This window comes from Lemur catta, chromosome 14 (genome assembly GCF_020740605.2).
Source record: "Lemur catta isolate mLemCat1 chromosome 14, mLemCat1.pri, whole genome shotgun sequence".
Lineage (NCBI taxonomy): Eukaryota > Metazoa > Chordata > Mammalia > Primates > Lemuridae > Lemur > Lemur catta.
In genome coordinates, this window is record NC_059141.1 from 41,368,954 (window position 1) to 41,381,469 (window position 12,516).

General features: G+C 35.0%; 1 non-coding gene across 1 annotated transcript; it reads left to right on the forward strand.

Moving 5' to 3' along the window:
* The first annotated feature begins 11,642 nt into the window (after window positions 1-11,642).
* On the forward strand, window positions 11,643-11,722 carry LOC123650501. Its single transcript, XR_006739369.1, has one exon. It is a non-coding gene; the product is annotated as a small nucleolar RNA SNORD55/SNORD39 (small nucleolar RNA).
* The last annotated feature ends 794 nt before the right edge of the window (window positions 11,723-12,516 follow it).

Consider the following 12,516-nt stretch of genomic DNA (forward strand, 5'->3'; position numbering starts at 1 on the left):
TGCAGCATTCAAAACAATCACTAGACATGCCGAAAAGCAAGAACACATTACCAAAACCAAGAAAAAATATGGACAATAGAAACAGACCTACAAATAACCCAGATACTGCAGTTAGATGAAAAGGACTTTGAAATTATTGTGATTAATACATTCCAGAAAATAGAGAGAATGCTGAAGAAAGTATATAAAAAGATGGTAAGTTTGACCAGAGAATTGGTAAGTTAATCAAATAAAGATTCTAGAAATTAAAAAATGGATCTTACTAAATATTTTTTTCTGAAATTGTTTTCTCATTCATTAATTTATATAGACATACTTTACCGGTAAAATGAATATAGTTGGTACTTTTTCCCATCCAGCTTTTGTCACAGAGAAAAACTCCAGTTGAAGTATGTAGAGGTATCACTCACCCATTATGGCTACGTATCATATGGATATTCTATATATTATTTAACCAGTCTCTTTTTGAGAGATATTTGAGTTGTTTCTCATCTTTTGTTATTGTAAATAGTGAGGCAATAAGCAGCCGTTTGGTGTGCCTCTTTTCCTATTTTTGTCAGTATTCCTTTAAGTTAGATGCCACAGTGTGACACAGTTGAGTCAAAGAATAAATACTGTAAATATTGTCTTATTATTTTGTGGTCACATTTTTTGTGCCCCTAGAGAAAACCATTATCTATATTATCTACTGTTAAACTGAGTTATTACCTATTATTAAGACCAATGAATTTCCTAGTGATTCTTATTTGACACCACTCAGCCAAAAATCTGGAAAGAACTACATAATGGCAAGATTTTTGCTATTTTTCCAGGGATGTCACAAATGCCATATGGAATTCCTTGTCATTTTTTTATTTTATAAATATATATAGAATGTTTTTATTTCCTATATACAAGGAATGTGTAGCATAGGACAGATTCATTTTCAGCTAGCTGTTTAGGTGTTTGATATGATTCTCTCAATCTGATTCTCCATGATAGAGTCCCAATTGCTTAGGAAACAGGCAGAAATTTTATGTCTTCAGAAAACACACATTTATAAAAGTTACTTTAAACAAAGTAAAATGGCAAGGTCTGGGAATGTTCTGACATTTTAGCAAAAAGAAGTTCAATAGGTTGAAATAAAACTATTGCTTGAGATAGCAAAATATAATCACTTTTCATGGACATATTTCGGGAAATGATATTGTTGGTTGAAGATGGTTCAGAAATTAGGACAGTTCACTATCTATTGTTTTCACTCAATTTAGAAGAGATAGACAGAAAGGTGTAGCAGGCAAAAAGCAGGCTTTGGAACTACAAAAACCAGGTTCAAACTCTGCATTCATCATTTTCTGCTGTGCCCTTGGATAAACCTCTTGACCTCTCAATTTTTTTTATCTGTACCAGAGTGAGACTATCTTTACCCCAGAGTGGAATAGTAGCTGAAGCATGGCCAGAGAGGCTCCAGTATTTCTCACCAATGGCAACATTCTAAGCAAGACTTTATTCCAAATCCTGCTTTTTCCTCCCTGCCAAGTCAACAATCAATTACCCACTAACCACTGCATTCTTGGAATTTCCAGCAAGTATGTTGCCCTTTTGATACTTGAATTTCATATTCTATGAATAAGACTTTTTCAATACTTAGTTCTTTGCTATATCAAACAACTGGTAGAGCTTTGACAATGTTTCTTCCCTTTGAGGATGAACGAGTATCTGTTCACATTAATGGAGAATTCTGTCACAAACACCTTATTCCGTAACAGTTGGTCTTATAATAACCATGCATGCATACCCACCTATATAAAGAGGCTGTGACTTGGATGTATGACATATACTCAAATTAGTGTAAGGCATCATTATGAGTCATCAGTCACTTGAAGGTCCATTTATATAACATTTCTTTTAACCTTGTGTGTGAATAAAATATTCTTGGCATATTAATAAGACTCTTGTCAAGAAAGAAAAAAAGAGACTTTTACATGGAACTGATGAACTGACATGCTCATATTCTTATTACTATTTCATGGTTGTTAGGCTTATAAGAAAAGCTCCTTATTTATCTGACAGAAAATCATTGTTTTATAGGAACAGGAAGCCTTAAATGTTGAAGAAACTTCCTTGTTTATTCTTTTCCAGGATACCTTGCTCTCACATTCAGTAATTTGGGAAGTATAGGCAGTTTCTTTTTGAAGTAGGCAGAAAGACAGATTAATGCTCATTAACCGAGATTCTCAGTTTCAAGGTGAAAATATGTGCTCTCAACCCCATGGGAAGGTTGTTTGACAATTTGAAGGACAGAGCCAAACTGGGTTCTAAGGCCAAGGTTTTCTCCAAACTCTTCTGACTTTAATTCAGATTCCAATTCCAAGGGGAGCAGAAAGTAGTCATGTATATGGTATTCTCTTCTCCTGGGGCATACAGCTAGCTACCCCACTCAGACTCCTTTGTGGTTAAATATGGCCACCTGGCCGAGTTCTAGGTAACAGAATGAGAGCAGAAGTGATACGCACCATTTGCAAGTTTGGGCCAAAACCTCCTGTAAGAGCCCCTATTCCTTCTCCTTCTCTGTCCAATGCTGAGAATCCAGAAGTTGACTTTGAGGCCTCTAGAGGATGTTGGAGGCCCAAGACAGAAGAAACTTGGGTCTTTAAATTACCACATTGAATTGTCACATGAGTTATAAATCAACTTCTCTTGTGTAAGGCCATTGCAACAGACTGCTGACTGTTTAGCAGTTAGCTTATGATGCATGGTAGTATTAATAGTTTCACTCTACTCAATCCAGATTCCAAATGAAAGTCACTTGCACTTTATGATCTGAATTCAACCATCATCCATCATTATTCTCTTTTATTCTCCCCCCATCTTCCATGATTACATTCATGTTTCCCAAAGTATATTTCATGGAATCCTAATATCTGAGAATGTTAATAGATATTATACTTGGTAACACTGGCTCAAGCAAGGATAAACTTGTTCATTTACTGTGGAACCTGTCAGAGCCTTTTTATTTTTGGATCTCTAAAAGGGGACTACAATAAGGAGTATTTTTTAGGCATATATTGAATTATATTACTTCCTATCTTCTTTTTATTAACATATTATGAAGTATACTTTAACACTGGTATAGACAATTAGATTCATATCACAGATCATCTTTGCATTTGAATTTTCCTGCCTCCACGTTATTTCCTTCCATCTCAGTGTCATTAGCATTCATATTGTTTGCCATATGTGATGAGACACATACAAGCAGTTACTACACAAATTGTATTTAAAAATCAAGGTAGACCATTTAGGTATCTTCCACGTGTGTTGACAGGTAGTGAAGGGAGATTCCTCTGTCTCCCCCAAAGCTAAAATATTTCTCCCTATAATTAGTGCTGCTTTCTGAAATTATCTGGGTACTACTTATAGGCTCTCATGTATCTAACCTGGATGTTAGGCAGTATGTTTTGTGGAGCGGTGACAATTAACTGGCTAAGATTTTAGTTGGGATAAGTTGCTGTGACTAAAGCATTGTCACATCAGCAATCAAGCTTTTAGGCTGGCAGCGGGACACAGCATAGAGAAGTCTTGATTAGAGGTTGGGGAGAGAAGGGAATGAAGAATTAGTTCTATCATTACTTTGAAGTGAGGTCTACACAGCCAGGACAGCAGCAGGCTATGAACCCAGATATATTCAAACTCTGTTTCATCACTTAGTAATTAGCCCCTGTGTAATTTTCTTTACTTCCTTAAGCTTCAGTTTTCCATCAGCCAAAAAAAAAAAAAAAAAAACAGTAATAAGAATATCTACCCTACTGAGTATGGAGAATTAAATGAGAAAATGCACAATTAACATTAGCTATTATTTTTTGTTGTTGTTACTGTTAACCCAGTCCTTTGGAAGGCACATCAAAAATAAGCCATTTATTTACCAATGAATCGCATACTTTTGTTAAACAAAGGAGACTAAAAGGAACATTGTTGGGAAAATAAACTATCATTGACATTCTATCTTTCATGCCACTCAAAAACTGTGGCCCAAACATCTCCATTTACAAATGTATCACATCATTAAAAAAGAAGAATGGGGTTCTTCCCATAGCTGAGAAAATTGATGGATCTTGTGATTGATACACTTGTAGAATCTCTTCACAATTTAGAACAATTCAATTTTGATCATCTCTTTTTGGAATTAAGGGACGATAAGTTTTACCTGCATTGTGCTTCCTAGGTTTTGATATTAGTCAATATTTAATTCAATGAAATGTTACACCATCAGTGATCTGGGAAACAAGACACTCCCAAAGTAGAACTCAGAATTGTTCTTTAAACCTCAATCCCTTCTCTTGCTGTTGGCAAGAGCTCTGTTCCATCAGGGAGTACCTGGTGAGTACATTTTCTTTGTAAGAGAGATTTGCCTTTTTAGCTCTGCTTTAAAGTTATTAAGAGAAAAGTCTAGCTGACATTCAATGCTTATATATAAATACACTGAAAAAGAAAAAAGTTATCTTGGGATAAAGGTGTGGATGAAAATGCCTCTCCAGACAATTTGGTGAAAAATAGAATTATTTTTATTGATGTGTCAAATAGAAGGTCATTTTAAAATGTTCTCTTCCTTATTTCCCTCCAACCACCCTTCTGTTTTGTATTCATTTAAACATTATAAACAAATACTTACTAAGCACCTAGTACATATAAGGCCCACTGTTTAATTCAAGATTTTTTTTTAAGTGTTCCAAATACAAATCTGCAATCTGGTTGGGGCATTAAAACACAAAGACACATATATAAGCAACATATAAAAACTAAAGGAGTTAATACATAACCTAAATAATAGTTACCCTTTATTGAGTGCCTACTATGTGCCCTATATTTTTTTTGTGATTTGCAATTATTAGCTAATTTAAACTTCACACTTTTTCTCCCTATGGTGTGGGCAAGGAATCAAGGCATATGGGTTTAGTAACCTTACTAACAATTTATTGCTAGTAAATATTGGAAACAAGATTTGAACCAGTCTGTCCTCTGAGTCCTCTTAAACACTGTATCACACATATAATAAAATGTATTGACTACTAATTATTAGATACTTAGAAGATATCAAGTCCTCAAATACTATTACTGATATGAAGAAGGACAGTGATACTTCACCTTAACCGTGGAGGCCACTGTCACAGGCAGAGCTCTGTTACTGTTGGATCATGAGCCCAACATAGACCTATGTGAAAATAAATCCAACTCAATATGGGAATACATACATATATATAAATTTAATTAATTGAATATATGCATTGCTATATCTTTAATTGAATTAATTTATATAGAGCAGTGTTAGGTTTACAAAATCAACCAGAAAGTACAGAGCGCTCCCATATACTCCTCTTCTCCACACTCCCCCACTGTACAGTGTCCCCTATTGTTAACATCTTTCATTAGTGTGGTGCATTTGTTAGAATGGTGCATTTGTCATGATGAATAAATAGTTATACATGATTATTTAAGTAAGTCCTACAGTTACACTAGGGCTCTCTCTGTGTTGCACAGTTCTATGGGTACACTGGCATGTATCCATTATGAGAGTATCATGCAGAATAGTTTCACTGCCGTAAAAATCCCTGTACTCTTCCTATCCATCCCTCTCTTCCTCTCCCTGAACCCCTGAATCTTTTCACTGTCTCTATAATTTTGCCTTTTCCAGAATGTCATATGGATAGACATTCATAGCTATACCCTCATAGAGGGTATAGCTTTTCAGACTGGCTTCTTTCACTTAGTAATATGTATATAAGGTTTCTCCAGTACTTTTGTGGCTTTATGACTCATTTCTTTTTATCACCAAATAATATTCCATTGTCTAGATGTACCACAGTTTATTTATCCATTCACCTATAGAAGAACATCTTGGTTACTTCCACATTTTGACAATTATAAATAAAACTGTAATAATCATCCATGTGTAGGGTTTTGTATGGGCATAACTTTTCAACATGCTTGGGTCACCAAGGAGCATGATTGCTGGATTCTATGGTAAGACAGTTTGGCAGTTTCTCATAACTTTCAAATTGGCTGTACTATTTTGCATTCAGCAATGAATGAGAGCTCCTGTTATTCCATATCCTCGTCAGCATTCGGTGTTGGCAGTGTTTTGGATTTTAGCTATTCTAATAGGTGTGTAGTGGTGTCTCACTGTTTTTTTAATTTGCAATTGCTTAAAGATGCATGATGCTGAGCATCTTTTCATATGCTTATTTTCTATCTGCATATCTTTTTTGGTGAGGTGTCTCTTCAGATCTTTTGCTCATTTTTTAATTTGGAGTTCTTTGTATATTTTGGGTTACAGTGTTTTTGTGCTTTACAAAGATTTTCTGCCAGGCTGTCACTTGTCTGTCTATTCTCTTAACAATGTCTTTGAAAAGAAGAAGTTTTTAATTTTAATGGAGTTCAACTAATCAATTATTTCTTTGATGGATTTTGCCTTTGGTGTTATATCTAAAAAGTCATTGCCATCACTTTTGGCCTTTTGGCTAAGACAAAGTATAAAAAGTCCTCACTAAACCCAAGCTCACCTTCATTTACTTTATTGTATCTTCTATAAGTCATGTAATTTTGAATCTCTCATTTAGATATATGATCTATTTTGAGTTACTTTTTAAGAGAAATATAAGGTTTAAATTTTTGTTTTGTTCTTTTGCATGTGAGTGTTCAGTCATTTCATACAATTGTTGAAAAGGCTGCCTTTTCTCTTTTTTTTAATTTTTTTTTTATTTCAGCATATTATGAGGGTGCAAATGTTTAGGTTACATATATTGCCTTTGCCCCACCTGAGCCAGAGCTACCTTTTCTCTGTTGAATTGCCTTTGCTCCTGTGTCAAAGACCAGTTGACTATATTTGTGTGGGTACATTTATGTTCTTTCTATTCTGTTCCATTTATCTATTTGTTCACCAATATCACACTGTCTTGATTACTGTAGATGTATACTAAACCTTAAAGGTGAGTAACATCAGGCTTCCAACTTTGCTCTTCTTCAATATTGTGTTTGCTCTTCTGGGTCTTTTGCCTTTCTGTATAAACTTTCTAATCAGTTTGTGGATAGTCACAAAATAACTTGTTGGAATTTTGATTGGGATTATGTTGATCAAGTTGGGAAGACTGACATTGAGTGTTCCTATCCATAAACATGGGGTATCTCCCATTTTATCTATCTATCTATCTATCTATCTATCTATCTATCTATCTATCTATCTATCATCTATCTTCTTTGATTTCTTCATCAGAGTTTTGTAGTTTTTTTATTTTTACACACATACACAGATTACTCACATTGTAGAGATCCTAAAAGAAATATAAGAAAATAAGATTTATTTAACAACTGGTTAGTGATAGAGGCAGAACTAGCACCCAAGTTTTCTGACCTACAGGACCACAGACTAATAGAGCCTTTTTGGAGGGGGAGGGCTTTGCTCTCATCATAACATTACGTAGATCCTTGTGCCAGATATCTATTGCTGCATAACAAATTACCTCAAAATGTAACAATTTAAACAATAAACATTTATTATGTGACCATTTCTGTAGGCCAAGAATCCAAAAATGGCTTAGCAGGGTGCCTCTGGGTCAACATCTCTTATTAGGTTGCAGCAAGATGTATTATTATCTGAAGAATTAAATGGGGGAAGATCCACTTTCAAGCTCATTCATGTGTTTGTTGGTATGCCTCAGGCTCTCGCCAGGAGGTCTTCTCTGAAGGAAGTGATAAGAGAGAGAGAGAGTGAGAGAGCCCAAGACAGAAGCTGCAGTCTTTTATAACCTTGACAGTGACACCTTGTTATTTCTGCCATAGTCTATTTATTAGAAATGGATCACTAAATCAAACCCATACTCAAGAGAGGGGATTACACAGGAGCATGAATACCAGGAGACAGAATCACCAGGGTTCATCTTCAAGGCTTATACCACAACCCTACATTCAGTCTTTTTTGGGAAAAGTAATCAAGAAATCAAGAAATAGGAGGAATTGATGGTGGAATCACTTTCTGCTTGTATCTCTCTTTTAGTCAGAGAAAAGCAAAACTATTGATTATGGAAGAGGTGGAGATTGATACTTCTGCATAATAACACACTTTGATCTTTCAAGAAGTCACCACCAGGCTCTAATTTTAGGATAACAGCAATACCATTAAGCCTATTCTTCTCTGTACATACAGGCCTGACCATATCCGGTTATCTCATCAGAGGATTTTTTTAAGTGAAAAAGAACCTGTCCCATATCAGGGAAGACTGTAAAATTTCAAAAACCTTTCATGTGAAAGGCTTTCTGATACATTTTTTTACATGGTTCTTAGAATACAAACATGCAGTGAATATATGAATATCAAACTCAATAAAACTAAGTTGAGAGTATCATAAAAAAAGCAAAGATATTTTATATGTATATATAATATATATTTTTCTTTTTTGTCTCTTTTTCAAAAATCACCTTATCTTCAAAACATCCCTGTGAGCTATGTAATACCATTATTCCATACATGAGAAAGGGAGATCTGAGAATTTGTTCAATATCATGCATCTCCAGTTGATTCACAACTTTGGCAGCAAAATTAGAGTCAGGTAACCCATATGCCTCTGAACCAAATAGGAGAAATAAGGAAAACACCTGAGAGAGAGGAAGAAATCTTCATGTGTCTTCATCTCATAATTGGACATTCCTTCTCAGACCACTTACTTTGAAAAGATTCCTTTCTATAAAGGCAGCTGGAGGGAGAGAAAAAAATGTGATTTAACCCAGGGCTTAGAATAAGTCCTATGAATCTCTAAAACTTTGTTGGAGATGTTAGACTCTGGAAAGAACTATACTTAAAAGCTTCAGGCTTTTCTCTGATTCTCCTTTTATATGATTTGTGAATACAAAGTCATTATGCATATGTTCTCTTCACTGAAAGACCACTTTGATAAACCTTGAAGTTTTTCAAAGATAAAGCAAATTTGAAAATAGAGAGATTCAAGTAAATGTGGACCCAAAAGCTGAACGGTTCTTCGTAATATAAAAAGCTATTTCCATTTCAGTTAGCATTTCATCCTATCATATTATGTTTCCCTTAGGAAAAATATATTTTCCGAGTTAAGATTTAGATTTATTCATCTCCAAAACATATTGTTCATAGTTGGATGATGGGTATAAGTTCTTTCCCATAATGGAGGCAGAGGCCAAAAAGACCTAGGAGATTGAAGGTGTAGTGGCATTATTTTCATTTGATGCTATTGGAGGGATCCTGAAAAGAATTGGACTGAAATTATTCTTAAGTTCAACCTTGACTGTTTTAAAGAAGTATCACATGTGATGTTTTCCAGAATAAGCCAGGCTTTGAAAAATATATTTACGTTGTCTATTGTGCTAATGTTGAAGAATGAGGAGATGCAGATAATAAAGCTGAATTTATGTGGGACCTAGTAGCGGTTGCTCTTAAATAAATGGACTTCCCTGATGTCAATCACTCCTGGAAGAAAGATTGCCTTCTCATGAGGGATTAATAGCATCCAGGTATACCCTCTCATTGTTAACAATGAGAAAACTGGGCAAAATACGTGAAACAATTGTTTTTAGACATTGTACAACACACAGTTCAGGACTGTGATTTCTGAAGGAAGATAAATAGAGTGAACTCTACAATTGCCCTGGTTTTATGCCTGGTGGCATTTTAAAACCATGGCACAAGGTAGGAATCCAAACACAGTCCAGGAGTCTTGTTGAGTTGGAGATATAGTGATTAGAGTTCAGAAAGGCTGTGGTGGCTATAATTTGAAAGGCAGATTACTGAGAGAAGGGACATATGTGGAGAAATAGCTCCAGGAATATGTGTATGCCGGTCCTTGAATCTTTGACCAATCTGCAAATGCAAGAGTGACACAAAGCTAAACAAAGAACAACTCTCAAGGAAAAGACAAGACTGGGGGAGGGAGGGAGTTATAAGCCACATAATTCCCAGAGTTTATACAGGATGTGGAGTCTGTAAATCCCAAAGCCTAATGGAGAGACCTGAGTGAATGCACAGATCATTCCTCATAGATGCCTAAAGGGAAGCTAGTGTAGACTCAATGAAAAAACTTCAAAACAAGACTCAAAAGGGTCAAACTGATGTGCAAATTAGTTAACTACCTGTGGAAACGAAGTCTAACCTTGTTTAAAGATATATAACAAAACTCAGCATTCTATAAAATAATATTACAATATCGAGGATCCAATAAAAAATTAATAAGTATGCTAAGAAGAAGAAAAGTTTAATTCCTAGGAAGGATAAAAATCAGTCAAGAGAAACATCTGGTTTCTGGTCTGACAAGTAAAGAGCATGGAAGTCATCACCCCCATCATCACAACAAGAAAAAAATTGATCAAACTGAAAATCAGCAATTCTATTTAAATCCAGCAGAGAATTGAGGCTGCAGGACAAACCACTGGCTCCCAAATTGGAAGATAGAGAGAATCAAAACTTACCATTGCAGAAGTCCAGGAGGAGAAACCTTAGTGAGAAACCAGTATTGGGGTAGAAAAACTTAATCTGTAATTGATAAATTGCTGAAGGTTCAGTGTGGATAAGTTTGAGAGTTAAAGACTTCAGGGGGTGGGGGAGGAACAGTCCTAGAGGGTTGGAGGTTAAAACTCACATAGGTGTGAGCTTTATCTCTGAGTTCTCCAGGTTCTTACAGTGAAGACTGGAGAACAATCCCCTGTGGAGGAGGAGGAAATATACGTCATTTCAAAATATACCCAGAGCATTTTGTTATTCTTAACAAAACCTGCCATCAAGAGAAAGCATTTTACCACAGCCTAGCCAACTAGGGTTTTACCAGAGCCTAACTGACCTGGGGGAAGGGAAATACCCAGCCTACACTAACCTTCCTGTCTCACCAAAGGGTAAAACAAAACAAAACAAAATTGAAAAGCACTGTAATGTCACAGCCCAAGGACACAGGCTGAGACCAAATCATAGGACTGTAGAATACTTCACTCTCCGCACATGTTATAATCACATTAATAGGGTTTTTATATAATATTAATAAAAGGGTAATGCAACTGAAAGAACTATATATCTCAGACCTTATCTAAGAAGAAATCTCGAAGGAAACCCAAAGACAACAGAGGAGGCAAAACAATACACCTGAAGAGATTTTTGCACATGACATTTATAGTTATAGCAAACAAACACAACCTAAGCTCTAGTCATATACACATAAAACCTCACACTAAATGCTTACTTACCTCAATTTTTCTTACCCAATACATCATGTAATTTTTTTTTAAATAACAAGATATACTAAAAGACAAAAGAGACAGTTTGAAGAGACCGAGCAAGCATTGGAACTAAGGTTAGATGTGGCAGAGGTGTTAGAATTATTAAACTGGGAATTTAAAACAACTATGATTAATATCCTGGGAGTTCTATTGGAAAAAATAGACAATACACAAGAATAGATGAGTAATGTAAGCAGAGAGATGGAAACTCAATATTGTTAAGACATTAGAAAGCATCAAAAGGAAGTGCTAGAAATTTTAAAAAACTGTAACTGAAATAAAAAATACCTTTGATGGGCTCATCAGTAGACTGGGCACAGGTGAGAAAAAAAAATCGATGAGATTGAAGAAGCTAATGAAAACTTTCAAAACTGAAATGCAGTGTATGATGACACTTTGATAATGGTGAAGACCCATGAGTGTGCAGAAGGTAAGCCAACCTTGAAAATCTGAGAGTATAAGAAAGAAAGAAAGAAAGAAAGAAAGAGAGAGAGAGAGAAAGAAAAGAAAGAAAGAAAGAAAGAAAGAAAGAAAGAAAGAAAGAAAGAAAGAAAGAAAGAAAGAAAGAAAGAAAGAAAGAAAGAAAGAGAGAGAGAAAGGAAAGAAAAAAAGGAAGGAAGGAAAGAAGAAAGATTGAAATGCAAACAGAAAAAAGGATGAAAAAGAATATCAAAGAACTGTGAGACAATTACAAAAAGTATAACATATATGAAATAAGAATGTCAGAAGATGAAGACAAAGAGAAAGGAACAAAAGAGTTATTTAAGCTAATAATGATTGAAAATTTTCCAAAATTAATAACACCAAATCACAGATGTCAAAAAAGTTAACACCTTGGCATATCATATTTGAACTGCAGAAAATCAATGACAAAGAAAATTTGTAAAGAAGCCAGAGGGAAAATACACCTTACCTGTAGAGACCAAGGATAAGAATTACATCCAACTTTTTTTCAGAAGCCATGCAAGCAAGAAGAGAGTGGAATAGAATACTTAGAGTCTTGAAGAGTAAAAATGACCAACATAGAATTTTGTATTCTGTGAAATTATACTTAAAAAGTGAAGAAGAAAGACTTTCTCAGACAAACAAAATTGATGGAATTTGTTGCCAGTAGATCTACCTTGAAAGAAATATTAAAAGAAATTCTTCAGAAAGAAGGGAAGCGATGGATAGGGGTAGTGGACAGGTTGTGCAAGGAATGTTACAAGACCAAACAGTAAGATCACTAGAAATGTGACATTGAAGAAAAAATTT